At 44.2% G+C, this 27,951-nt stretch overlaps 1 protein-coding gene across 17 annotated transcripts in view; it reads right to left on the bottom strand.

Moving 5' to 3' along the window:
• CMKLR1 (chemerin chemokine-like receptor 1) overlaps positions 1 to 27,951 on the bottom strand; it is a 669,482-nt gene that overhangs the window by 554,046 nt on the left and 87,485 nt on the right. For 2 of the 17 annotated variants that reach the window (XM_069619473.1, XM_069619478.1), the window contains exon 2: positions 2,619 to 2,690. The exons of the other annotated variants lie outside the window; for them this stretch is intronic. The gene's annotated coding sequence lies outside the window, so the exon portion shown is untranslated. The remainder of the gene's footprint in view (positions 1 to 2,618; positions 2,691 to 27,951) is intronic. 17 annotated transcript variants of the gene reach the window in all.

Here is a 27,951-nt window from a genome sequence, read left to right as displayed (position 1 = left end):
GACAAAGGTGGCATGGTGGTGGTCATGCGCTTGTATTATGGAAAAATACCCTCATCCTCCGTATCTTTTAAGACGGGTTTCCCTGCCACAAACTAATACTAAAGAATCTGTCAGAATGTCCGTAAAAATCAATCTCCACCATCAAGTGTCACAACCTACTTCTATCCGTTATATTACAATGAACGAATACTCCAACAGAAAGTTCCTTCGTCAGGAGAATGACTCCCTTCTCCTGATATTTGGGTAGTCTTCAAAGAAATGTTCTAATACACAAAGGGTGCAAGGGGAATACTCTCTTCTCCAGGCTTGTGGGTTCCACACAATCTTCGCACAACTCCATGTTCTGGACGCAGAGAATGAAACGTTTCTCCAGGTATTGGTCTGTACAGTTCACTTTAAGGCAAGCGGAAATGACTCCCTTTCAATGGTGTTTCTTGATTATGTTGCAAGGGCTTTAGTTTCCTCTCTAGGAGAATGACTCCCTTTTCCTGGTGTTTGAAAATCTCCTTTATCATGTCTTTACACTTGATTTATATTTTGCCACTCTCTCTTGGTATTAGCTACTATGATGAGGAAGTCCTACTTGGATGCCCAATTCACTTATGTTAGGGTCACAGACTCTTCTCTGGTGGCCAGTGGGATTATTGCTGCCACTGAAACAAGTAAGTTTTCCTCAAATACTTGGTTCACTATTGTTAGGTTTACCGACTCACCTGTGCTGGTCAGAGTGCTTATTGCTGCCTCTGCAATGAGGACGTTTTCCTCAGATGCTTGGTTTGCAGTGGTCTTATGCTGTCCAGTAGTTTTTTTCATTACTACTGGGATGGGGAGATCCTCCCTGATGCACTTTTCACTCTTCCAGTCTCCAGTAGCTACTTTGCTCTTACTCGGTTGAGGGAGATCCTCCCGGATGAACTCTATCCAGTTCCATTCTCCAATAGCCCTATAGCTGCGACTGGGGTGAGGATCATTATGTTATGTCCCCCTCTCTGCTGCCCCTGTATCCCTACAGGTTCTCCCGTGCCTCCCTTTACCCGCTCGTGGGATGCAGCATGTCACTGGTCCATCCAGGGATCAGGTTCCTTTTCAGCAGCTTCCTCTTCCCATCTGCTCTGACAGTCCTGGTGGACCGCTGCGTTCCTCCGCTCCTTACAATCTTGGCTTCGCCCTTGGAGCCGACGGTCCACCTTATTGTGACCATGCCACTGCTTCTTCCGTTCGACCTCACATGATGGACTCTCGCAGCGTGCTGATGGTGTACTCTGCACAGCCTTTCTTCCAGACCTCATTCGAAGTTCGTAACTCCCAGGCTCCAATGAGCTCCTGGATTCCCTGTGATCAGACACACTTTAATCCATCTTCTCTTTCCTTTGTATCCCTGGGACTCTTCCCTGGCCCAGCGTCCACAGCTGTAGTCAATGTCTCTTTGGCATTCCTCATGCCTCAGGTGAGTCAACTCATTGCAGTACTTGAGAGTTGGTTATTCTTCAATCTTCTAGCATTGTTCCTCATCTTAGTATGTTCTGTTCTGGCTATATCCCATGTACTACAGAAATACATGGGTTTCCTCTCAATGAAATGACTTGGAATCGGGCGGGGGGGGCAAGGGAATGTTGGGGAGTAACATTGCTCAACTGGCTGTACCCTAGTTGATCATTCGTGTCCCCACCCTCATGCAATAAATCACCATTTGGGTGACTATTGGGGAGCCGCCACTCCTACCTAGCCTCATGGGAAAAGGCTCCCCCTTGGGGAGAATTGAGAACACCTCATAAAGGAGCTTGTGGAGTTTAATACTCTCTTCACTCTCTCTGACTCCTGTTATAAAAGGAGAGATTTAATGTGCTCATTATCATCTGTAAGAATCTGTGGATTACTAGTAGGATTATTTATTTGACTCTATGTTTTGGGTGTTTTGGGCAAGTCTGGAACACTGCAGTTCTTCTGTCTGCTCATTATTCTCTTCTCTGTGTGTGTGCTCATGCAGGGTTTTATAAAGCAATAATTTGGCTGTGAAGCAATGGTGCACTGTACAATGGGGATCCATCAATAAGGGACAGGCTATCAAGGGTACAATTTGAAGGTCATGGTTGGTACAGAAGGATATGTTGGTGGATCCGCAGCTGTGTTCCTGTTGAGGGTTTGTTCCTGTGTGTTTCACAAAATCTAACCTCTTTATTTACGTGCACAGATCATTCCATTGGTCTCCATCAAAGATCGCTCCCTTGCCTCCATCTGCCATGCAATTCCCTTTTCAGTGCCACTTCTCAGCGCTACCACCCTATCAATGGGTAATTATGCTTGGTCCCTGTTTTACCTGATATCAACTCACTGACCTCCACCAAATAATTCCTGATTCTTATTTAAATGGTATAAGCTGTGTCTTTGTCTATTCTAAAACAAAGGAATCCGGTTGTACAGATTTGGCAGTTACACGCGATTGATGTCATTTTGCCTTTGCTTGAAAGCCACACAATATTGTATTCTGTGTACCGCAATAGCAGTGACAGCCCACTTGTGATTCAATCACTGGGATCAAAAGGAAAGGGGTTGGGTGAATACAGGAGAAGACATGTGGTTAGTAGAGCAGCTGGGGCTCAGTTCCATACATGCAATACCTGTCGGTGATTCAGCCTGAGTCATCCGCTCGTTACAAGACAAACTGGATTCTCTCTTTTTCTTAAAGACACCTGAAAGAGAATGTGCAGTTCTAATGTTTGAGTAGAAATACACACATTTAATGCTTTTAATAACTTGCTAACGAGAATCAAAAGTGTATGCCAAATTCTTGATATAAAATCAATAATGCCACAAAAATTCTCATTGCTGTGAATGTGGTGTGTGACATTGGAACACGCCCCATCGCCATGATTGGCCCCTAATAATAGACTCATCTTCTGGAAAAAGGAAGATGGTCCGATTATTGGTCAATGGTGGGTCAAAATGTGGGCAGTCCCAGCAATGGAAAAAATAACAGCCTTGGCAACTGGGAGACCGCTGACCTTTCTGAAAGTGTAGCCACCTTTCCAGCAACATGTTAGAGATAGAGAACAGTGTTATCATAAGCAAGTATACAGAATCATTTCTCAATACGTTGATGAATGGGGCAATTGTGGAAACATGGGAGGTGATAGAGAATTGGGGAAAAGGGGTGGAAATGCTGCTTGACGATGTTACTGATGTGAATCTATGTAGGTTGCAGTGGTAGGGTTAGGTGTTGTGTTTGTTGGTTAATAACAATGTTGTATATGTGACAGAATCAGAGTTACTGGTTTGCGCACCGGGCAGAGAAATGTTAGGGGCATTATCACATGTACAGATGGTGAAACAATTGAGTTTAATAAAGAAAGCTGGCAAAAAAATAGACTCCACTGTTTTGGATGAAACAAATGCTATCTTTTCCGCTGGTGCTGAGACAGATAGTTATTATGTGTACAAATCCACCGTGTCAAATGGAGTAAAGTCTAGGTAGACAAATTGTACAATTGCTGAGAATTCAGCCGAAGATTACAGGCCTAGACGCCCACCCTTCTCACTCTACAGAATTACATTAATCTCTTTAAAACAGAGGAACTTGCCAATTCTGGACCTGGCAATGAATCAAAGTAGCGTCCATTCTCATCATGTGTGCCAACTACCCATTGTATCCCGAAGCGCCTTGTCTGCGTGCAGAGCATCTGAAATTACTGATGAATAAACACATTGTTGCAACCTGATTAAGGTGAACCAGGTCATATATTAGCGCTGCATGACATGCCATCATTGCTTTCTCGGCTCAGGGCTCGATTCCGAGCTGTGAAAAAAAACTGGATTGTAAAGCATTCTACCCTCCAGTTTCCGGCACCAGCTATGATGAATTGTGATCTGGCAAGGGTGTGAAAGCTCTGGGTTATTTGATTTTAATTAATTAATAAAATGATGCGGGTAATTTCATTTCTGAAAGGGTAATCTGCTGATCAGATTCTTTGTTCATAAACTCCATGCCAAAATCTTAGTGCATACCCGTGCCCTGCTGCATCACTCTCCTGATCTGCAGCACCTGCTCTACCAGTGGCACAGAGCAGGTTCAGAGGTCACAGGTGCCCAATTTACAGCTGCAGTGACAGCGAGATCTCTGCAGCACAGGGCCTGCATTCAAGATATGCACCTCTGTACCACAATTATGATGATTATGTATTTCTTGTTTTATTTTAATGCGCCCGTACACAGTGGGTTTCAAGGCACAACAAGACAAAGGGGGGGGGGGAGGAAACAAAACAAACGGTCCTACTAGGTTTTGTGACATTCGGATCATGCAAGTTCAGCAACAGAAGTGCAGGTGAGAGGGGGGGGAGTGACAAAGGGTTACGTGACTGGACAGAACCCGGGGAGAAGAGAGTTCAGGGGCAGAAGGTCCACATGCTAAGTGTGAGGAAGGGCCTGGAAGTGCTTGGGGGAGCAGGCCCCCAGGTTTAGGGATAGACTGAACGGGGAGGGCCAGGTGCCCTGTAGAGTCTGAAGGAACCAGGCAGCCAGTCATGAGGCAGATTATGAGTAGCCCATGCTGGTGGCAGGGCAAACTCTTAATATAAACTATGCCTGAGTTAAGCATGGTGCATGGCCTTACACAAAATAATTTCAGCCACATCCAATTTTATATCACACGTGTCAGCTCTTGTGAGCCAGGCAGAGTTAGCTGCTCTCAGGTGGTCTGACAGCTCTGTATGTGCACAGGATGCATGGTAGTTTGCATGTACAATATCCCTGCTTCCAGCACTTGTGCAGTAGGAGCCTAGCATGCAGTACCCAGGCCTTTATGCATGGGAACTTGTTCTCTGTTTTATACAACAGTATCATTTGCAGAGTATTTGCTTGTTTTACATGTCTATTGTCCCAATGGCTTAACCAGCTTCTAGCATGAAGTCATTTTGAATGTAGAAGGAGTTCAATATTAATTTAATGATACATTTGTATGGTGCTCACTACCACAGTTTTGCCATCTCACATCAGGTGCTAATATAGCCTAATTTTGTTTGGTAAATGGACCTCAAAAGGATTGAAGGCTATGTCTCCCCTGTCTCCCCTGGAGGGATTAGAATCTGTGACCCGCAGAGTGAACTTAGATCTTGGCAGGGGTATTGATCGTTTTGACTGAATCTAATGGTTCGCATGAACCATTAGGTCTAAAAATGCTACCACCAAAGGTTTGAACACCAAAAGTTTGATCCTTTGGTGGTAGCATTGTAAAAAGAAATGGGGGCTGCGGTGGTGTCCCCCACATTGCCCCGCTCACTATACTTTATATATATAGTGAGCTGGGTTTCCGGGGACACCCCCACAGCCTCCCGTAAAAATAAAAGAAAAGAAAAGGACCCTGCGGTGCTGGTTCCCGATCACGGAAGTGAAAGGGAACTGGCACTGCAGGGACCCAGTGTGAAGAAGAAGGTAAGTGGGGTTTGTTTATGATGGGGGTGTCGGTGGAGGTGTGTTGAGGGTGTGCGTGGGGTGTGTGTTATGGGTGTGTTGTGGGTGTGTTGTGTCTGTGTGGGTGTGAGTATGTATGTGTGTTCGCATGAGGAAGGTGCAAACTTTTGGTAGTTCGCACCTTTCTCATGCAAACATTTCGGCCGCAGCAAATTCAGCCGCGGTCGGATCACTTAGAACCTTGGCAGGGAGGGCTCATTGAGCTATCTGACTTCATGATTATTATTGTACTTTTCATGTTTGTGGTATGGGCAGGGAGGGTAGCCCAGGGACAATCTGTTGGCCTTGGAAGCAAGACACCGCAGAAAAACACAGGTTCAAATCCCGGTCCCATGCTTCGAGACTGGTCTCTGGTATTAAGCATGTATAAAAGATGAAATTGTCAATTATTTATTTTTCTATTTTCTTTTTTAAGGCTCAAAGCTAAGGATAATCTAGTGTTCATGTTACAGTGCTGCCTCTTTTTCCAATATTTATGTATTTGCTCATCTCCCATCAAAATGTCAATTTGTCAACACCTCTATCTCTACCGGCACGGTCCCTCAGGATCTTAAGAAATCCTGGGTCATGCCTATTTTGAAGAAACCTGGACTTTCAGTCGACATGCCAAACAATTACCACCCTATCACCAACACAGCATTCTTGCTTAAGATTCTGGACCGGGTGGCATATATACAGATCGCTGAGCACCTAAAGTCATATCCCATCCTTAATGACCATCAGTCGGGTTTCCGAGTTGGATATGGCACTGAAACCGGGTTGCTCGAACTTAAATCCAAATTGATGGCGCGTATGGATAACAAGGAGGCTTCTCTGCTTATGCTGCTGGATCTTTCCGCAGCCTTCGACCTGGTGGACCATGATATTATGGCCACCAGGTTGTCTGAAGTGGCCAATTTCTCCCAACTAGCATGCAAATGGGTTTTGTCATTTCTCAACAACCGAGTTAGCAGAGTCTTCCAGGGCAATGCCGAATCTGAACCCATTCTTACTACCTGTGGTGTTCCTCAGGGTGCCTGCACTTCTCCCTGCTTTTACAATATATTTACTGCTCCCCTGTTTGCAATGTTAGACCATGAGAATATCATATTTACCAACTACGCGGATGACACTCAATGTGTCATCCCGCTTCTCGGGTCGCACAGACTGGATGAAATTGCCATTAATAAAGTCTTCACTATAATTGAAACCTGGATGGTTCATAACAAGCTGGCACTAAACAAATCCAAAACCGAACTATTGGTAGTTGGCTCACCGCACACCATTATTAAACTTGGCTCACAGTACAATAACTTCCAGCTGGGCGAAGAATCCATCAAACCTTTGAAAAAAGTAAAAACTCTAGGAGTAACCTTTGATCAACATCTGTCTATGAAACAGCATGTTAGTAGTATTGTTTCTTCTTGTGCATACTACATTAAACTTTTAACACATGTAAGGCCTCTTTTTTCTCAGAATAAGGCAGAAACTATTGTGAGAGCAATAGTAGGCTCTAAAATCGATTACTGCTCGAGCCTCCTTATGGGAATTAACAAATCTGAAAGTAACAGGCTACAAATCTGTCAAAATGGGGCTATTAGAGCCGTTATGAAACTCAAACACAGAGATAATGTTACACCAGCGAGACGTGAGCTGCACTGGTTGCCTGTGGCCGCTAGAGTTCTATTTCATACCCTGACTATTGTCCATAAGTGCAGATCTGGGAAAATGCCGGGTTACTTACAACAGCTATTACCCATAAGAATCAATACAAGAGCACTTAGGTCTAATGATTCGTTCTTCTCATCTGAACCTAAGTGCAACACTGTCAGAGCAACCGATTCAGCCTTCTTCTGTGTTGGTCCCAAAGCTTGGAATGCTCTGCCGTTGGAGCTAAGATCCATCGAATCTTTAGAAATCTTTAAAAAAAAGACTAAAGACATATCTGTTCCATTAAACGACCTTCTTGCCTGTGATATTCTAGCTCGTCCCTGCTTCATGACATTGTCTCTTGTTTTCTGTTTTATGTGTTTTGTAGTGCCCTTACGCCTTCGGGTTCATGGTCGCGCTATACAAATATATTAAAGTAAAGTAAAGTAAAGTTAAATGTATATGTTCCTGGTTTTACTAGAAACACTTCTGTAATTTTAGGAGAGAACTGTGATGATGTGTTGTATTATTGTCATCAGTAAACTCATGGAGATACCTCTGAAAACATAATGATTTTTGGAGCTTATTCTGCGTTTGGTAGGTGTGGTAACAAAGTTGTGACAAAGTAGGCATAATTCAGTTCCCACCTCTAAAGCAACACTTTTTCACACAATCAAATGATGGGCCTCATTACGAGTTTGGTGGTAATTTGAGAGCAAAACTGCTGAATCGCCTCCAAACTCAATTGCCATTGCCACCACTTGGTCATGTGTACTTACATGGATGGGATTACAAGTGGTGAAAAGTCACAATTTTTGGAGACCGTTTGGCTCTATTGGGATTTTTGCCAGATTTACCACTGGTTGATTACTGCATGGTTAATACACTGTTTTTTGGTGGTAAGCAGAAGTTTACCTCAAACTTTTTTCTGGAGGTAAATCATCCTCCCTACCACCACACTCGTATTAAAGCAGTGCAGTAATGTGGTGATAAAATGACAGTGACGGAATTGCTGGCACTTTACCACAATTTTAACCCAGACTGCCCTATTTGTAATGAGGCCCTAGTAGTTAAGGGGATGAGATTCCTTCATCCCTTGACTGGATGTATATTCTCCACTTTACTGACCAAAACATGCAGGAGTTACCATGGGAGAATTTATCAACCAGGATAATTCCTCCAAAACCCGCATGGAGTCCATGAATAGGGGCTAGCACTGCTCGTACCCCATTCGTGATCTGGCAGTAAATTTACCAGCCTGAGTGGTGGTAATGGTTAACGAGTTTGATGGTATTTCCTGAGGAAATGCTGCTAAATCTTTGATGAGGCTTTTAGCTTTCAGATGTGTGCACATGGCAGTTAAGCAATTATGTAAATGATCAGCGTCTCTTTTGCATTAAAACAAGACCTGTGACAACTCCATTGGCACCTATTTACATTGTCTGTGAAATCGAACATGTCCCTTTATTCTGAACTGAGTATCCCAAGAAGTCTTTTTTTATATATTGTTAAAATTCCTTCTACATAGATTAGTTGAGAGTATAGTTATTCTGCAAAAAACCCACCCACTCCCAACATACTCCTGTAGGTTTCTGGACATTTGACAAAGTTTTAGTGGGTGGTAGAGGCATTACTCTTGGTAGTATCACTGATAGTACTGCTAATGCCTTTAGCACTATTACTAATACTAATATTAATACGAACACTATGGACCTCATTACGAGAATGGAGGGAGCCATGGAGCTATTAGCTCCATGGCTGCCTCGTTCTGGGCTCCATTACCGGGCCCCTGCAATGGGGACTTACTGGGTTACTCCGACATAGAAGGACCCGGTAATTCCTCCTTGCAGGAACCCATCCCCATTCCCATTTGAGCCCCCATAGGGCTCTATGGGAATGGGGAGGGAGGTAATAACGGCAGCTTACATCTGGCCTGTTATTGCCTCCCTCTTCCCCTTGCCGGACCCAGAAAGCACGCCTGGTTTTACCAGGCATGCGATCCAGGTCCAGCGATGGGAATCTCCTAATCGGCGCTCCCGGGATGAAGGGGGCTGCTCCCGTACCGGCCCCCTCCATTACGGGAGTGCCAGCCTTATAATGAGGCCCTATGACTATTAATCCCACTACTAGTGCAACTATAGGCATTTCTAGAACTACAACACATACTTAAACCTTTAGTGTTATTACTACTATAACATCTAGTGCCAATGGCCAATGGCAGTAGATGTAAAAGTAGTAATGACACTACTACTACAACCATTCCCACTACTCCCACTCCCACTATTAGTGCAACTATTTGCCTTACTAGAACTACAGCATGTACTACTAGTTTGAGTGTTATTACTAAATTAAACATTACACTGACATTAAAGGCACATCCGGTGCAAAGGGCTACATTTCCAATAGTGCTATTTGGGAAGATTTTAGAGGCAAAAGCCATCCCCGATTTGTGGAGATACTCACTTGTGGTTCTGATTGTTAAAAAGGGTGACTCATCTAACCCCCGCCAATTACCCTTTAAGATATTTCTATCAAAATGTTTGCAGCCTCCCTGCTAAAGGAAGACTTGTTATTATCGGCAGAGAATAGTCAAAGGGTGGACAAATGGCAATATGGATTTGTCAAAGAGACAGGTACATCTTTAAACTGCTATTTATTAAGCCTACTGAAAGAAATTGTAAGTGTGGAGTTTCCCTTTAGCACTGTTAAATATGTTGATTGACCTTCATTCTAAGGTTAAATAAACAAGGTTTTCTTTCTGCAAAGTTGGAGACTAACTGGGGTTTTGAAACAAGGCTTAGTCCTTGTGCCTCTGCTTTAAATCTTTTTAATTCTGATGTAGATGATGTGCTGTAGGAAACATGCTCTTTTCCACCTACAATTGGTCCTGATGCGGTACAGTAGCTATTGTATATAGACGATTTGGCACTGCTTGATTACACCCCAATAGGCCTTCAGCGCAAATTGAGGGCTTTGTAAAGTGTGCAGATTGTAATGATTTAACAGTAAACGTAGTAAAAACTAAGATTTGGATTTTTAAAGCACCTAGGAAAAAACATAATCAAAATTGCAAATGGTACTTTATACAGGAACCACTTGAGAGTGTTCCTTTTTTTACGTACTTAGAATTATTTCTATCTATGAACTTAAAGGATATAAGTGCATTTAAACAGTAACGCATTGTGTGTGGCTGCCCAAAATGCAATTTTAAATTGTAAGTATGGGCAGCTTGCTTCACCACCGATATTGGAGTTCGTCAAAGCAAATGTTTCTTCAACTCTAATTTATTGGGGTCGGGAATGGGATACGATTTCCCTAGAGTGTGTCTTTTGGAGCAGGTGCCTTGTTTGCCGCAAGAGATGCCTAACTGCACTCTTAGATATGAGTTTCATCTTGTTTCTTTGGAAGCTGTGGTCTGCTGGAAGAAGCTAAACCTCTTCTCTACAGTGATAAATTCGCAATCCTACTCACTTTTGGACTTGCTCAGTAAATTAAAGATTTTGAAATCAAAACATGCCTTCAATGAATGTCTAGAGGGGTGTTCTATGATTTTAAAGGAACTCAAACATAGAGTTTCTAATGGTAAATTCCCTGGTAGTTTTTTTTTCATTGTTCATTTGTAATGAACCCATACGTGTGTGTGTGTCTCAAGGTGCAAAAAGGCATGGGCGGGGGGTGGAACAATCATACTAGTCTTTGTACATTGGGATCATGCAAGTGCAGATATTCATAGCACTCACAATGCCCAAGCTTCATTTTAAACATGGATCTTGGATTCGAACCAGTGCTGCTCAGTGTGGTCTTGCTTCCAAGATCTGTATGTTGCCACTGAGCTATGCTTCCTTCACTATATCACTATATCAACTCAATTGGATTAGAACAGTAGAGATGGTTAAAAAGTATACATCTTTGGCATTAGGGGTCTAGTTAACATAGAATTATTTCTTTTCTTTTCAGCGTTATTTAGAAACAAATGCACTGTTGCTGTATTTTATTTTTATTTACATCATTTTCTTTGGATTTAAGGGGATTAAATACCCTCCTTCCTATTCCACTTTAAGGGGTAGACAATTCTATTCTAAATTTCTCATTTTATGTAAACTATGGTTTTCACAGGACATGAAGTGTAACAGTTCCTGCAAATGTGTGAATAACGTTGAACATCATGTAAGAAATATGGATATAATTTTCCCCAGGAAAATACAGAGATGAATGAATATTTGGTTAGTCCCAGAGAAAATGTATTTTGCCCAATCATAATTCTGTTTTAGTATACTTCCACAAAAGTTCCTTTGTGACAAGCCCCCATTTAGTGTCATACTTTCTAAAGAATTCTCTCACAATACTTACAGTTGCTAATAGGGGCTTAACTAATTTGAATTACATATATCTAACTGCACAGAGGTTGTTGTACGCACAGTTGGTTTGTCTTTTTAAAGGCCCAGCACAAAAAGGAACATCAACTGCTACAGGCAGCACCACCAAGAATGCTTTGCTTCCAGTCTGTCCTTTGCTTCCAAATTTCCTGTCAAGCATTCTGGTTCGGTCTTGGGAAAGGATTTTGTGGTGGCACCACGTTCACCAATTCTCAATTTGCACAAGTTTCCTCTTCTGTTTTCACTAAGAACTCTGTCAACACCTTTTGTGTTTGTCCTTAAATAATTGATAAACTCCACACATGCAGCAACATTTGATGGAACATTTTCTGATTGGATGAGACCCATCAAATACTAACACTCCCAACAATCCTCCCATTTATTGTGTTTGATCTAATGTGTTTTGCTTTGTGACAAGGAAAGGTATTTCTCCCCCCCCCCAGAATCATGAAAACATTGCAATAAAATATATCTTTCTTTTTTGATTTCTTGCATGGACGTATACCATTAGTTTGGCCTGTATATTTGAAATTCCAAGCCAATTCTGAATTCATGGTCATCTGTCATGTTCCAGTAGTTGGTATTATGAGATAGTTATTGAAATGTGAAAATGTATTAATAATTAACACATTTTAATATATTGTGTTTATAGGCAAATTATGTTAGTGCTTTTCATTCTTCAAATATTTTTTCAGATTGTAATCAAGCAAAGTGCTCATAAGGTAAAGCCAATAATTTGGTTTCATTATTTGGTGCCATTGAATTGAACCTATGTTCTTTGTTTTGAAAAGCGGTGCAGTGCATGATTACTGGAAACCATCAAAAACATATGGTTCTGAACAAATGTTCTGAGATCCTAGTCTAGGAAACAGACACATTTTGAATAATGGCTTATTGCTTTGACTCAGGTCAATGGTTCATGGATTATGTGGATGTTTGATCTTTTGAAGTAGCCTTCCCAAAGTAACAGCCCTCTGAGGATTGACTTTGTGCCCCATCTGACCTGGAAATTCAGAATGTAATGGCATGCATTTCATGCATTTGTAAGTCAAATGCTGTAAATACTCACATATGTATCTGTTCTTCCCAGCTAATGGAGTAATTACTGATTAATGGTTCTGTTTTGCCAAAGAAAGCTGACCTCTCAATTGTCTGCTTTGAGGACTGAGCACTCAATAAGCACACTCAACATTTACAGGAGACTGGCTGCACTTGTCCATTTTAACCTAACATGCATGCAAAAACCAAAGATAACAATGTAAGCTTTCTCGACAAATTTAATGAAATCTACATAATGCACTCTATATATTGACTTGAAATGTTTACGTAGAATAGTGGAAAACACATTATGTCTCATGTGTGTAACAAGGCTGCACAAATAAACACTGCTTGCATCAAACCATTTGCTTGTAAAATATTTGGTGTGACATTGATTATTACATGGATGAAAAGCCATACAAAATGCACCTTCTTTAGTCAAATACATTAAATGTGCATTTATGCACTTGGCAGCATAAATAGGAGGGCATGTCTATGTATTTCAATGCACATGCCCAATTTACAAAGAGGGTCCACATTCTCCATTAACGCTATATTACCGCAAACTTGTCCTGCAGCACCAAACTTGCAACGATCCACATTATGCCAGAGCGTGAAACTATGAGGGGTTGACTTATTAATGACTGAACAGGAATATTTATTAACATACTGATGATTAATCTAAATACCAATAGTGGTTGATTTTATGTGGGTCACCAAAGAAATTAGGTTAAGACAACAAATCAGTTTCCTGAAATAAGAAATCTGGATCCATCCTCTCTTTAGGAATTGGTTGTAGTAGGTGAGATCAATAGAAAATTCCTCAGAAAAAAAGAAAAACAACTCCCTGCTCATTCTCCTACTAGACACTGGCATGAAAAACAACCATTGGCAAACTCAATCGGTCTGGCTTTGCAAAAAGGACTTTATCCATGCTTCTTTTCAAAATCGGCACAGCATTAATGATTAACTATGACTTCAAGGTCTCCCTTTAGCTAAACTGAGTTTGCGAATATATCATCCAGAACAGTACTCCACTATTGAGAATTTGATTTCAATACAACATTAATCACATCTTTACTAAAAGGCGTTCTAGTTTACATCAATATATTAAATTCCTGACATTCTCAAATGACATTGAGGTAGGGGTACAGAAGCCAGATAGGATAGGGAGCAAACCATCCCCCCACATTCCTGAGTGGGGTGGAATAGATGAATGCTCAAATGATCTTCTTTTAACTACTGCTTTCCTATGGACATGGGTAAACCTCACATTTGGAAACTGTCTCCTTCCACCATTAAAATGCAAATTCCAGCCTTGTCAGTAAATATCAAATTATCTCTGAGACAGACACAGGAAGGGTCTCTGGAGTTTACAAATTCACCTTTCCACACTATCCACTAAGAATATGTATTATAAGTGAACACGTACATGTCTCCTTGCAGCAAACCACATGCTGTTAATGTTCTGCTTGGATGAGGATGTTTTCAATATATATAATGAGTAAATGAGTCTAGAGTGATGATTGTGCTGTCATGTGCAAAAGAAATAAATATCAGCTGCATAAGAAAAATGGGATTCAAAGTGTCACTTCAGATTGCACAATATGTGAATAAATGCAATGTAGAGTAATGCTAATTTCTAATACTAGCAAACATGTATTTTTCCCACAATACATAAAGGAAGGAGCACCTGAAGCAGTGAGGACATGGTGACACATGGCTCTTTGATCTGTGTGAGCATTTACTTTATTGTGGATGCTGTGAGAAACATAGTGTGATTATTTAAAATGACTTATGGGGTGCAAAGTGCCTGCCAAGTGCTCTGCCAAGTGCAATAGCAGTTGAAGCTGTTTAGGTGTGGAGATGCCTGGCTCTTTCATTTGAATGAGTGTGTACATTGAGGAGAAACCCTGCTGTTTGATGCTGCAGGAAACATAACATTATTATGTAAGCGTGATTATGGGCTGCAGTGCACGTGTGAAGTGCTCTGCCAAGTGCAGGGGCAGTTCAAACAGTGTGGACATGGGGACACATTGCTCTTTAATTTGTGTGAGCTTGCATATTCAGGAGGAGCCCTGCTGTGGAACACGGTGAGCAACATATGCTTATATAAAAGGACCTACAGAGCACAAAAGTACTAGCAAAGTTTGCTTCCGAGTGAATAAGCAGCTGATGCAATGTGGACCTGGAAACACCTTGATGTTTAATATGTGTGAGTTTGCACATTCAGGAGGAGTCCTTCTGTTGGATACGGAAGGAAAACAATGTGATTAGCACCCACAAAGTGATCTGCCAAGTGCAGGAGCAGTTTAAACTGTTGTATTGAGCATAGTGGGCTGCAGTGTGGTGTCTTTTTTCACTTGACTTTACAAAACTAAGATTAGGTGGTAAATTGGAGGAGGCACAGTTAGACTTAATATGATTGGAGAACTATTGATTGACAATCGGGTCACAGCTAAGGAGATTTCAAGTCAGAAAGAACAGGAACAGCCCATCAGTTCAAACCTATACCAAGACTTTCTATCAAAGCCAAGCAAGGGGAGACTTTGGAAATATACTGCTGGTTCAACAGGTAAGGTGAGTGGTTAATAATTCCCCCAATCGCAACTAGTTTCACTAAATACAATAGTACGCCATCACTGGCTCTGGAGGTAGAAGGCATGTTTTCAGATGACAAAGAGCTTCCATTAAATTGTGACTGCTTTTTGCAGATACTGGGGGAAATACTAAAGATAAGAGTTATATCCTCAGAAAACATCATGTACTTGAATTTCTGAAACAGGGAGGTCAAACAAAGCTGAATATCCACTTTACATCTAGGGTCATAACGAAGATGCTTTTAAAACAAGTTTAGCTATTCATGGCTTTGGTTTAGGATATTCATAACTGGGATGAATCAGAGATTAAGAAAAAGAGCAAATTAAAAGATTAAGAGGGCGAGTCATGATAGCTTAACCAAATATCTTAAAGGAGGTGAAACATCCCATAGTGAATTGCACAGGTGACCCTGAAGACGGAAAGGTTATATAAAATGACTGGGAGGTAAAGACATGGGGCCTCATTACACGTTGTGCGCTAAAAATCTCAAATTACCGGCATGGCGCTCTTAATGTGTCCACCCTCGCAAGACGGCGCTAATAGCGTACCATTACGTGGACACGAGCATAGCGCCATGCCGGTAATGACCCTACCGCCATGCCTCTAAAGACCCCAAAAAGTCTCTTACCGCCTTCGACAAAAGTGCAGATAGCACCTCCGCCCTCACGCTGCATGCGAATAGCGGTCACCACTATTAGCTGTGACTGTTAAATTGCGGAACCGGAAATAGCGTCATCGCCCAGGAACGGGAAAGAGCCTGGCGGCCATCTATAAAAACACAATCCATTGCCATCCTCTGCCCCCTGGACCTGTTTGGAGTAGCTTGCAGTTGGAAATCATCAGGGACACCATCAACATGCCCAAGGCATTGAAAAAAACCACTGACCAGCAGCTGAAAGAAAAATTTACCTCAGAGGAGCTAATAATGCTGACCCAGACCCAAGCTGACAATGCCGCCGTGGTCTTTGCCAGCGACATGCGGCGGGAGACACTCATGAAAAAAAAGGCAATCCGGGCTGAGGTTGCATTGAAAGTCAGTGTTGTGGGCACCACCACCCGCAATGTGCATGAGTGCCGAAAGAGGTGGGATGACCTGAGACTCCTGGTGAGAAGCATCCTGGTCGAAAACCACAACATTGCCACAGCAGGTGGATCTGGGTCGCACATAAAACCTAAAGAATGGGAGGAGACATGCGCCAACCTCATTGGAGTGGAATGCATAGAGGGAGTCAGCAGGATGGAGCATGGCGTGGCAACCACTTCAGATGGAGGTGAGTGTACATATGAAAGCATACAATGTGAATCTACTGGTCCCCCAAATGTGAGCCCAGAATCACCTCATGGATGGCCAAACATCCACACATGCATCACACCCTGGCCATGTCAGTGTCAGACCCAAACACACACACATGCACACATCACCAGAGACAAGTGCCACACACAACCATGCATGGAAGAGCCGCTGAACTGACACATCACCTGCATCCTTTACAATGTAGTCAAAATGGCCACAACTGCATTATTGATGTATACTGCATTAAGTACATTGAACCGTAACCAATGACATCCCCCTTCTTGTCCCCGACAGGCTCACATACAGACAGTGAGGATGCTGCCAATGCATCACAGGCACCCCCTGCGCATAAGAAACAATGGGCTTTGGACACAGAGGACAGCCCCACAACATCAATGGGCAAAGGAAGAAGGGTCCAGATGTAGAGTGCGAAACATCGGTGGAGCGCCACTTCGAAGACACAAGTTGCCACACCACCAACAACTGCCCCACCTCCGGAGGTTAACCCACCACCACCAATCCCAGCCACAGAGGGCCCACCCCCAGCTCCAGCTAGTTCTGCAGGAGAGGCAGCAGCCACTGCCCCACTATCAGATGTGGAGGACCCAACCGACTTCCACATGGAGATGCACACCCCAACCCCCCCTGGAACCCTCGAGCAATCACCACAGCACACACCTGGGTCCAATGTCACTGGCGATGAGAACACGGGAGCTTTTAGTAGCCCGCCCGGTGGCTTCATCTGTTGACCTGGTACCATCACAGGCCACAGCAGCCACACCACCAGAACCCAACACTGCCCTCGACCTGGCCAGCATCAGCCAGCGGCAACAAGAAATAACTGTGCTGGTTGGGCAGCATGTGGAGGAGGCTGCCCGTCTCAGGGCAGAGTTTACGGAGACAGCAAGGCACTCCAGGGAGGGGATGGAGGCATGTACAGACAGGCTGTGTGGGGAGATCATCCGAGTCAGGGAGGTCCTCACACGGATAGCGGATGCATTGGACCGCCAATTCCCACCACCAACACCACCAGGACAGTCTGCCACATCCTCATCTGCCAGTTTGAGGCAGACAAGCCCCCTCCTCCGCTCCTCACGCACCACCAGGTGCACATCTACGCAGCCTCCCAATGCTGGTGTTGGCAATGGCCAATAGGGAGTGCATGCTAAAGCCTCCGCGTGCATGGCTGGAGGGAAACATTGTGGCAGACACATGTGGAACTGTTGTGAGGGGTGGGGGGAAGGGTGTTATGGGACTGTTGTGGGCAGTGCGGGAAGGGTGTTATGGGACTGTTCTGGGGTTTGAACAAAACACAGGCTTGGACTTCTTCATTGTGTATGTGTACTTTATTGACGCCATGGTCCATTGTGCACTTCCAAACAGACACCAGTGCATTACTACCCATTTCCATGTGACAGTACGAAAACATGTTACTCAGAATATTTGGTTGATCAGATGCTGTCTCACAGCACGTCCCTCCTGGCCATCCCCTCTTGCATGACCTGCATCCCCTTCACCTCCGTCATCATCACCATCATCATCCTCATCAGGTACTTCTATTTCAACGTCAGGGGGCAGTGGCACATTCCGTCTGATACACATATTGTGCAGCATGACACATGCCATGGTGATCTTGGCCACCTTCTCATGGCCATACAACAGAGAGCCACCAGACCTGCTAATGCACCTAAACCGTGTCTTCAAAGGGCCAAAAGTCTGCTCGATCACAATGCGGGTACGGGTATGTGCACGATTGTATTCCTCTTCGTGCCTGTTCTGTGGGTTCCGTACAGGGGTGAGGAGCCACCTCTTCAGGGGATAGCGGCATCACCTGTATGGGGGGACGAATGGGGTCCTGTTACTGTTCACCTCAAGAGCGGCCTGTTCATATCACACTCATTGACTTTGCATTGTGATTGAAGTACACAATTAACAGCATACATGCAGATGGTCTGTGTGACTGCAATGTGCAAAGGTGAGCTCGACCCTGCAAGTAGAAATTCCCCATTAATGCCTCCAACAGTAATTGACATGTCCTGGGTGAGGCCAGGTCTTAGGTTTCCCTGGGCCCAGGCAGATTTGGTACCACACTGCTGGTGTTATGCCATTCCAACATTGATGTTCCCATGCTGAGAGGCATCCCTTCAGTGGTGCAATAGGTGCATGGTGCAATGCTATGGCTAGGGGTGATCCCTTTGCATGCTTTCAAGGGCACATTGCATTATTGTTGTTGTGCTGGACTAATTCTGTATGACTATCTTGACGGCATGTATGACATTTGTGTATTTTGTGGCGTGGAATGTTGTGCAATGTGGATGTGGATGGATGTTTAAGGTTTCTAGACCTGGATTGTCATCTATGTTGTGTAGCTTATACTTGCATGTCCGTTCATCTCAAGTACGTTACGGACTTCCCAGATGGACATTGGCATACATCTGTATGTGCATTGGTCCGACGGACGACAAGCTACACCCATTTCGAGTATGGATCTCCCCCCCCCCCAATCACACCCAGTTGGAGTATGTATCCCCCCCATCACACTGCCATGTGCTTGCCCGGCAACTCACCAAGTAAGCACGAACGTTGTCCGGCTTGTTGCTCCATGTAGCGTGGGATAGTTGAGTTCCGCAGGACCATGGAATCATGGGTTTATCTGGGGAAACGGGCACAACAATGTGTGATTACCTTGTTGGCGTCACATACCATTTGGACATTGATGGAGTGGAATTGCTTCCTGTTTCGGTAGACTACTTCATTGTGATGTGGTACAACCAATTCCACATGGGTACAGTCAATGGCCCCAATGCAACTTGGGATGCCTGCCAGTGAATAGAAGCCAACTTTGGTGTTTGCAATCTCCTGGGCAGTCCGTGGCATGAATATGTGTTCAGGTGCATGCTTCAGGAGGGCATCAAGTACCTGGTTCAGCGTGCGTGAGAATACTGGTTGTGAGATGCCATGCATCTGGGTCACTGTATGCTGGTAGGTGCCTGTGGCCAGGAAGTGGAGCACAGTCACCACCTTGAGTAGAGGGGGGATGGCAGTTTGGATGTCTATGAGGCTCACAATGTCGTTGTGTATCATGTCCACGATGCTGGTGATGGTATCCCGGTCCAGACGGTACAGGGTGTGTATCTGCTCTGGGGTTAGGTTAAATGAACTGGCTCTGATCCTGGGGATTGGTGGGTGCCTCTGTGGTATGATTAGGTGCCGTGGTGGTGCTTGCTGTGCCTGTCTTGCCCTTCTCCTCCTCCTCCTGCGTCTCCTCTGTGCTGCCTGTTGTTGTTGCTGCTGCGCTGCAATCATGTCCTCCAGCCCATGTAATGCTGCAAGTATTGGAACCATCTTGGTGTGGGAAGGGGTGTGGGAAGGGCTGTGGTGTGTTCCTTTAGAGCTGCCAAAGTCTCCATTGCCTCCACCTGTGCTGATTGTGTCCACCTGTGGCAGTTGGGAACACTGCTTCGTTCTCTTAACGAGTGGTTTGCGATGGTGGTATTAGCGCCATGGCGGTAAGGGGTTATGGGGGCTTTACCATGCCGCTATTGGCATGTCCGCTCGCCTTGTGATGGTGTGCTATTAGCGGCATGGCGTTGTTTATGGGATGGAGAGTCGCGCGCATGCGGACTGCCCGCTATTAGTGGCACCGTACTTAGTGGTGCCGCTAATAGCGGTGAGCCGGGTCGTAATTAGCATGGGAATTTAACGTTACCGGTATTCCATTACCGGTAACGTTAAATCACTACCGCCTACCGTGTAATGAGGCCCATGGATGTTGCGGCTATCAACTGGCATGTAAGTACAAGAAAGGATATCTTATACACCTCAATTTGGTTTTGTCTAACAAGTACCATGTAACACCCTCTGTTCAATAATGTGTTGGGTATTCCTGAGATTGCAAAATTGGTATATGCTTACCATGGGATTTTGTTGCAGCAGGTATGGTCTACAGGGGCATTCTTTTTTGATGTTTATAATTATAACTCAGTGTTTAAGAGGACATCCCGAAGGTGTTTTCATGATTTCAATAAAATCAACCTCTTTCTCATAATCCTATGTTGAAAGGTAGAGGTAGAGCTATGTTAGAGGTAGAGTTAGAGTCTCCAATTATGTGTTGATCACCAGTGACTTTAATTTCACACTATCAGATATGAAACAAGATGAAAATAATTTCCAAGATATTTGAAAGAAAGATATTCTTGGAGCATTCTTTGAAAAGAGAAAGAAGCTGGCTGAGCAAGATTGGGCAGAGGCTATAGACATGTGTCATCTGTTTATGTAGAATGTATTTATGTATTTATTGTTGCATTTATAGCAGCTCAGCAAACCCTCAGTGATAAGTGATCATTTTTCAAAGTGCAAGACCACTCATGCAGGTTACAACACACAAGTGGTTCTCGAAAAGCATAATCTGGCAATCTGGCAAAGCCACGCCTCATGGGACGGGTAGCTACATCAGGCGTGCAGACAGACAAGGCAAAATCAGGTAGATGTACAGTCTGGCAAAGCCACACCTCATGGTAAGAGGGGCTACTTCAGGTGTACAGACAGACAAAAGGCAGGAGCAGATAGATGTGAAGTCTGTCAAAGCCACGACCCATGGTACAGGGGACTACATCAGGCATATAGGTAGGCAAACATAGGTGGGTGTATAGTCTGGCAAAGCCACACCTCGTGGTACGCTGGGCTACATCAGGTATATAGATAGACAAAGGCAAGTTCAGGTAGATAGCAGATAGGTAAGATACATATTCATCATTAGTGTCCAGGTCAGGAAGGAAGCAAACATATTAGGATACATAATAAGCACTGGGCTTCAGGATGCAAAGGTGTCAGGATACAAGTTACAATTCGGATAGGTCATAATAGATATTTGTGAGTGAAGTACATTTGCAGCAACATGCTGATAAGGTCATAATAGGTAGGTTGTGAGTTATAAACATTTGCAGCAAAATGCTGATAGGTCATAGTGGGTAGGTTGTGAGAAACAAACATTTGCTGCAAGATGCTGGCAGGTTGCAATATCGTGCAGCAGTTAAAAGGTAGGGATAAAACAAATGACCGGTGCTGCATAACACACGTACAAGTCTGCAGATGATTTAATAGTCAACAGACCCGCTGGCTGAGATGACAAATTTGGCCATGGAGGGCTCGCTCACCATGGTACATGCTGGAAAATCCTCATCAGAGGCTTTAAGTTTGAGGTTGTCCAGGTTCGAGGTTGTCCAGTGCGAGCAAACAAACTCATGGTAATGGTGTGAAAAACATATGCAGTACAAATGCTATATCCTGAGAAATTATACTTGGACTAATGGGGTTAGTCATTCTTTAACTGATTATGTCGTTACTCCTGCTACTTTCTTTTTTAAAGTAGTCAAGGTCCTATTGATCTGCCCATTAGTTGGTTGTGTGATTATACATTTTAGGGGTTACACAATCGAATTATAGTGTACGGAAAGTAAAAATGAATTTGGGCTGACTATGGATCACAAAGAGGTGTAATAGATGGTCTTAGATATATATAAATGTAGATCATATGACTGAAGGGATCAGTTCTCAGTTAAGAAAATATTAAATTGGTGAATATCCATCTATTCCTTGGCTTAACATACAGTTTTATCCCATTTACATGAGAGCCTGGTCTGGGAATTTGGGCCATGATTTCAGAAATGGAAGCCAGTAGATTAGAAACATTTGGAAGATTTGGAGTTGAGGTATACTAAAAGAGAAATGTGGAAGGGTTTAAGGTAAGTAGGTGCTGATAGCAGCATAATGTGGAGTGTATGTGTTGCCTGAAAAAGGAGAATACAACATTATGAGAAATGACTAAAAATACATAAGACTGGTGGTCAATAACACAGATATAAGACAATGCTGATTACTCTTGGAGGATGGTAATAGTAGACAGATTAATACACACATTAACTGAATTCCAGATGAAGAATGATTCAAGCTCTACTTTAATTTATATGCCCCAATAAAGTATATAGGCCATATAATAATGCTAAAGGAACTACAGGATTCTAAATGGCATTTTCCTGAGCCAGACATATGGTTACTATGAGGACTTTAAAGCTATTAAAAGCCCCAGGGCCTGACGTGCTGGCAAATGTAGAGGTAAAAGTGAATCCTCACATCTGAACTGAAGGTGCTTATGATCTTTTTTAAAGGTACATGCTAAACCAGGGATTCAATGTTCATGGCACATAGCCCACATTGTAAAGAGAGTCCTAATTATTACTGCCCAATAGACTTGTTGGATGTTGCAAGTCTGGTATTTGCAGCAATTGTATTGACACACCTTGTATCTGGAGCAGTGAAATTGTGAATAATCACATGTTTTTATCAGGGTTTCTCGAAGCGTAGGGGGTGGCACTAAATGGTCTTGTGCCTCATTATGAGTTTGGTAGCATTCTGGTGGTAAATCCACAGAAATACATCCACATCCAATTACTGTTAGTCCTTTGGAGTTACCACAGGATTACAAGTGGTGGTGATTCCACATTGCTGGTGTGCATTAGAATTTTTGGTGGATTTCCCGATGGCAGAATGACTGCGCATTCAATACATTGGTTTCTGGAGGTCAAGTGGAGCATTTACCTCCTGCAGTAAGCTGGAGGTGAAAATGACAATTGTCCTCAGAAAATCAGCAGTTTTACCATGCAGTAATTCAAAATCATAGCTCACACCTTTAATTTCCAAATCTATATTCCTAAAATGGGTCACTAAACAATTACTTTTACATTTTTTTAGTGCATTTCTATAGCGCACCATGCCACCATCTGACAAACAAAAGGACTGCTTAACAAAATTCTGCTAGCCACAGCTACCGCCACAGCTTCATTATTATTCCTGAAGTTAAATTTCTTTCACACTAAAAATAAAGTTTTCCTTTGAATGTCTTGCTACAAGCTACAAATATAATTAAATGCACTGGATGCTCCTTTATTGTGTGCCCTCACAGCCGTTCACACACGTTGACGCGTGACACATGAAAATAAAGGCAGCTACACATCAGGATGCTTGGCGGAAACTGCAACTTTATTTGCCCAGGCCCTCCCACATCAACATTGGTCACATGACCATTCAAAGTTCCCGTGCCCACCCATCACGTGTCATTTGTAGCCAATGTCACGACAGTTCATCTCCCCTCAAAAAACCAGTGTTCTACCCCAATTTCTTCGATCCACCTTCGGATCGTTTCATGTTTCAGCAAGGTTGTCCTTCAGCAAGTTGATGTCCAGTGGTGCATTCCCATCCTCCTCTTCATCCCTGGTATATCCAGACTCTTCTCTTTCCTTTTCACTATCCTCTTTAAGTTCTTCAAGAGGTTCTCCTTTGGTTCTTTTGAAGAATGAGTTATTCTGGGTCACTCGCTTGTCGGCTCGGGCTGCTGTGATCATGGATCGTTTTTGGACTGCATTGGTCAGTGTTTGTGCGTCAAAAGGTGGCATATCTTTGTGGGTGACTGCCTGCTACGCCAAAATGCTCTTCTGCAGTTGGAGGTCAGACGCATGTGCTTTCCAGCAGACATCAGCATTTTCTTTCATCTTTTCGTTTGCAGTGGGATCTTTCCTTCTTGCTTCGTGTTCATGTCTATTATGGGTTCGCCGGTCAGAATCATGGGGAAGTCGTTTGCAAATGGGATGGAGAAACATTAGATCAGTGGGCAATACTGCTGTGGAGCTGTGTGGAGTGTTGAGATAATCCCACAGGAGCTGGCAGGGGGTCTGTTCTAGAGGCCTGTTAATGATGTTGGCCACCCTCAGCGCCTTTTTTACGCTCGTCATGAATCACTGCATGGTGCTCTTGGCCTGGGGCCAAAGAGGAGTGACCTTCCGGTGGTGAAAGTCCATGTATAGAGCAAATTCCCTGAAGCAGGATATGGTAGAAGGGGGTTCATTATCAGACTTTACTACCTTTGGGATGCTGTACGCTTTAAACATTCTGTCCAGTGCTGGGATCACGGTTATCGCTGTGGTTGACTGCAGGATTTCTATCTCCGGAAATGTGTTCATGAAGTGCCACCAGGATGTACTCGCCATTCCGGAGAGACCCAAAGAAGACGATGGCTATCTCTTCCCAGAAGTGCACCGGCATAGGCATTGTCAGAAGCAGTTCTGGGGATGTGTGCAGCTGGAGACTAAGGCATACATGGCAGGACTTCAGCGTGCTCTCAATCAGTTTGTTCATGCTGGAGAACCAGACTTTTTTTCTCAATTGTCTCTGAGTTAACACAATTCCACAGTGGCCTTCATGTGCCACATCAATGGCCCGCTGTTGCAGTATAGCCAGAGTCACTATCCTGTCCCCTTTGAGCAGCAGGTTGGATGGAGACATGGACAGTTAATCTTACACCTTCATGAGTGTCTTCCCGGGGCCTGTGATCAATAGCTGGATTGGACACTACTGCATGTTCAGATGACCTCCACCTGCCATCCTGAATACAGGTCACTGTTAGCTCCATTGTGGGGTCCTCAGTGGGCGCCTGCTGCAGTTTGATCAGTCGTTGGTAGGATGAACTATGTAGTTAATGTAGACGTCTGCTCAGTTAACTGTTGGCCTGGTGCACGACAGAGGGGGTCTGGAAGGAAAATCCGCTGGGTTGGCTTCTTGAAGGCATAGTCACCAACGGGCAATTGGCGGGTGGCATTTGGGCTGTTGGTTTGCCATAGATGATGACAAATTCTTGATGGTCCGTAATGATGGTGAAGGGATTAGCATATAAAAACAGGTGGAAGTGCTTGCACGCCGATACAGTGGTGAGAATCTTATTTTCATCTAGCGAGTAGCGCTGTTCAGTTTCCGTCAGGTTTTTGCTGGCATAAGATACAATCCTTCTGGAGGCATGGTCACTGCCTGAGTATTGAGCCAGGATGGCTCCAAGGCCGACTGGTTTAGCGTCCACCGTGACCTCCGTATGTAGGTGTGGGTCGAAGTATGACATGCACACAGATGCTCCTATTTCTCTTCTGATTTGGTCAAGCAGACTAACACTAAGAATGACCACATTCGAAGGGCGTGGGGCCTCAGTTAATGCTGTGATTTTTTCAGAATCTGGTTCTATGCCTTTGTCTGAAAATATATGTCTGAAAAATGTGAGTGTGGATTCATTGAATGCGGACTTCTCTTTGTTGAGTGTGAGGTTCGATTTATTGAGTGCCTTGCAAACCATCAGCCGAGTGGCGTCATGAGACTCTTTGACCTTACGAATATAAGGATATTGTCAGTGTAATTAATGCAATGTGGTATGTGGCCGTTTACTTTCTGGATCTCTTTGTAAACGATTTCAGCTGCAGATGATATGCCAAAGTTGAGTTGTTTGTAATAAAAGAGACTAAGGTGGGTATTGAACGTTGTGATGTAGTGTGATTCTTTGCTGATCTTGACCTAGTGGTACCCTTTATTGATGTCGAGCCTGGAGAAGACTCTGGCCCCATTCAGCAGATGCATCATGTCTGTGATGCACAGGGGTTGGTGGTGTTCTCATCGAATGGCTTGGTTAGGGACGTGCATGTCGACGCAGAGTCTTATCTGTCGCACTGGGCCCTTTTTGGGTACTGGCACCACTGCACAGCCTCAATGATGTTGGCATTAAGGAACAAATGTAGTTCTTTCTCCACCTGGCGGTGATATTGAATGAAATGCCTCTGTAGTGTTGTGCGCTAGGTGCAGGGAATGTTGCTTCAATTATTGGTGCTTGTGCAATGTATTTGTGCCATCAAGGTGTAAAGGCTATGGGTGAGACCCATCTGGATGGTGGACCTGAAGTTAAGGATGCAGCCCCATGCTGCTCTGGCCTTGATAACGTGGATGGTGATGCAGTCTTGTTTGTCCTTGTAGGTTCAGGTGGCTTTTAAGGCTCTGATGCAGGCAGTGGCTGTTTTGCCCCATGTTTTGCCCCATGTATATGTCCACCTGCACCTTCTTGAAATTAGGGGGCTGTGACAGTCATCTGTATTCATCTTCATGCATCACATTTACAGTTGTGCATAAGTCTATCAGGAAATCAAAGGCTTTCCTTCGCACCCAGAGTGGTAGTGTCAGGTTGTGTTCCACCGAGTTGGGGTTCCATAGGACATATAGCTATGCTCTCTTCCTCCGTTATGAGCTGGATGGAGACTCCGATTCACTCGTTGAGCGGGAGGCCACGCACAGATTGTGTATGCACCTCCTTCCTTTATGCTTGGTTTCTGGCAATGGAGAAGAGATTCTTCTTGCGCTGCGCCTCTCCCTGGTGTGGTACTTCTTGTCATGCGGTTTATGCCTGTCTTCCCTCAGAGGATGAGAGGGAGAACTCTTGAGTATTATGGACTCACAGCCGGCTATTACCTGTGACTTGATAACCTCCTTATTGGAATATTGGTGGAATTTATGGTGTTTCACCTTTGCTCACAGCTGTGTCACAAACTTGTCCATTGTTTCACTTGGAAGATGTCTGGTGGTGTCGAACACATGACGCTCGTAGTCAACATTTTTGTTGATGGCAAAATGTTCACCCAGGATGTGTTTCAAGTCTGGGTAAGTGCATTTGATGTCCTTGACCAACTAAAATATGATGTCCATGACTTCAGGACTTGCTATGAGAGTGAGCAAACCTGTAATGCGCTTATCGTCTTGCGGGCAAAGCGTGGCCAGGCATATGTCGAACTCCTTCATCCATTTCTATCATCTTGGACCAAGATTTGTGGTGTCGGCAGTGTCAAGAGGGAAAAGCGTGGGCATCGGGAAGGAGTCCCTTACCTGTTATGCTATGGTCACTGCAGCTGGTGCAGAACCTGGCTGCCCATGTTGACAGCATGAAGCTGGGGTACCGGCCAGCAAGCACCTTCTGTCCACATTGACCTGCCGTTAAGGGGGTGAGGGCTGCTGCAATGTTTTAATGCTCACAGTAGTGGTTGTGATGAGGCAAACAGATGCTCCCTCAAAACTTGCCTGGAGTGGATGAGCGTACAGCACTGGGTACTCCTCATACCCTGTAACAGAAAGTTCTTACCTCAATCATGTGCCAAGTGCTCACATCTGCTTGTGTTACATTGGCGTGTCACCCTCTGTTGTGTTTTAAGCACCCTTCTGCTCATAGGTAGAGACGACTTCTGCAGTGTTACGAGGGCCTGGAGTGTCTGTGCTTCAGTGTGCATAGTCTCTAAGTTCTCATATGTGGGCTGAGCTTGCAGGCTTCTGTTTCATGGAGCTGCCCCCTGCCGTGTGATGGGCCGTGAGGAGGGAGCAACGGCAAGTGGTACACTTTACATTGCTTCTGCACTGTCCCTCAATCATTATTTATTGTTTGTATGCGATGCCAAAGTAAGCGGTGGGTCCTGCCGCTCACTTATGGGTGTTGCATGCGCCCGTTGCACACGCCTTGAATGGGGCAGGCGTGTGGTGCTAAAAGCAGAGCACATTCTCTCTGCTTGTCTTACTTGAACGACACGCCATCCGCACGCATCGAGGTGAGGACTCCACCTCATGTGTGCAGCTCAGCTGCTACACCACCAGCAAGCAGAGCGGTTGCTCAACACCCTGACCTGGCACCAGCTTATCTGATCAGCA

The sequence above is a fragment of the Ambystoma mexicanum genome, chromosome 10 (genome assembly GCF_040938575.1).
Source record: "Ambystoma mexicanum isolate Mex_15411 chromosome 10, UKY_AmexF1_1, whole genome shotgun sequence".
Taxonomy (NCBI): Eukaryota; Metazoa; Chordata; class Amphibia; order Caudata; family Ambystomatidae; genus Ambystoma; species Ambystoma mexicanum.
This window is presented reverse-complemented; position numbering and strand designations above follow the sequence as displayed.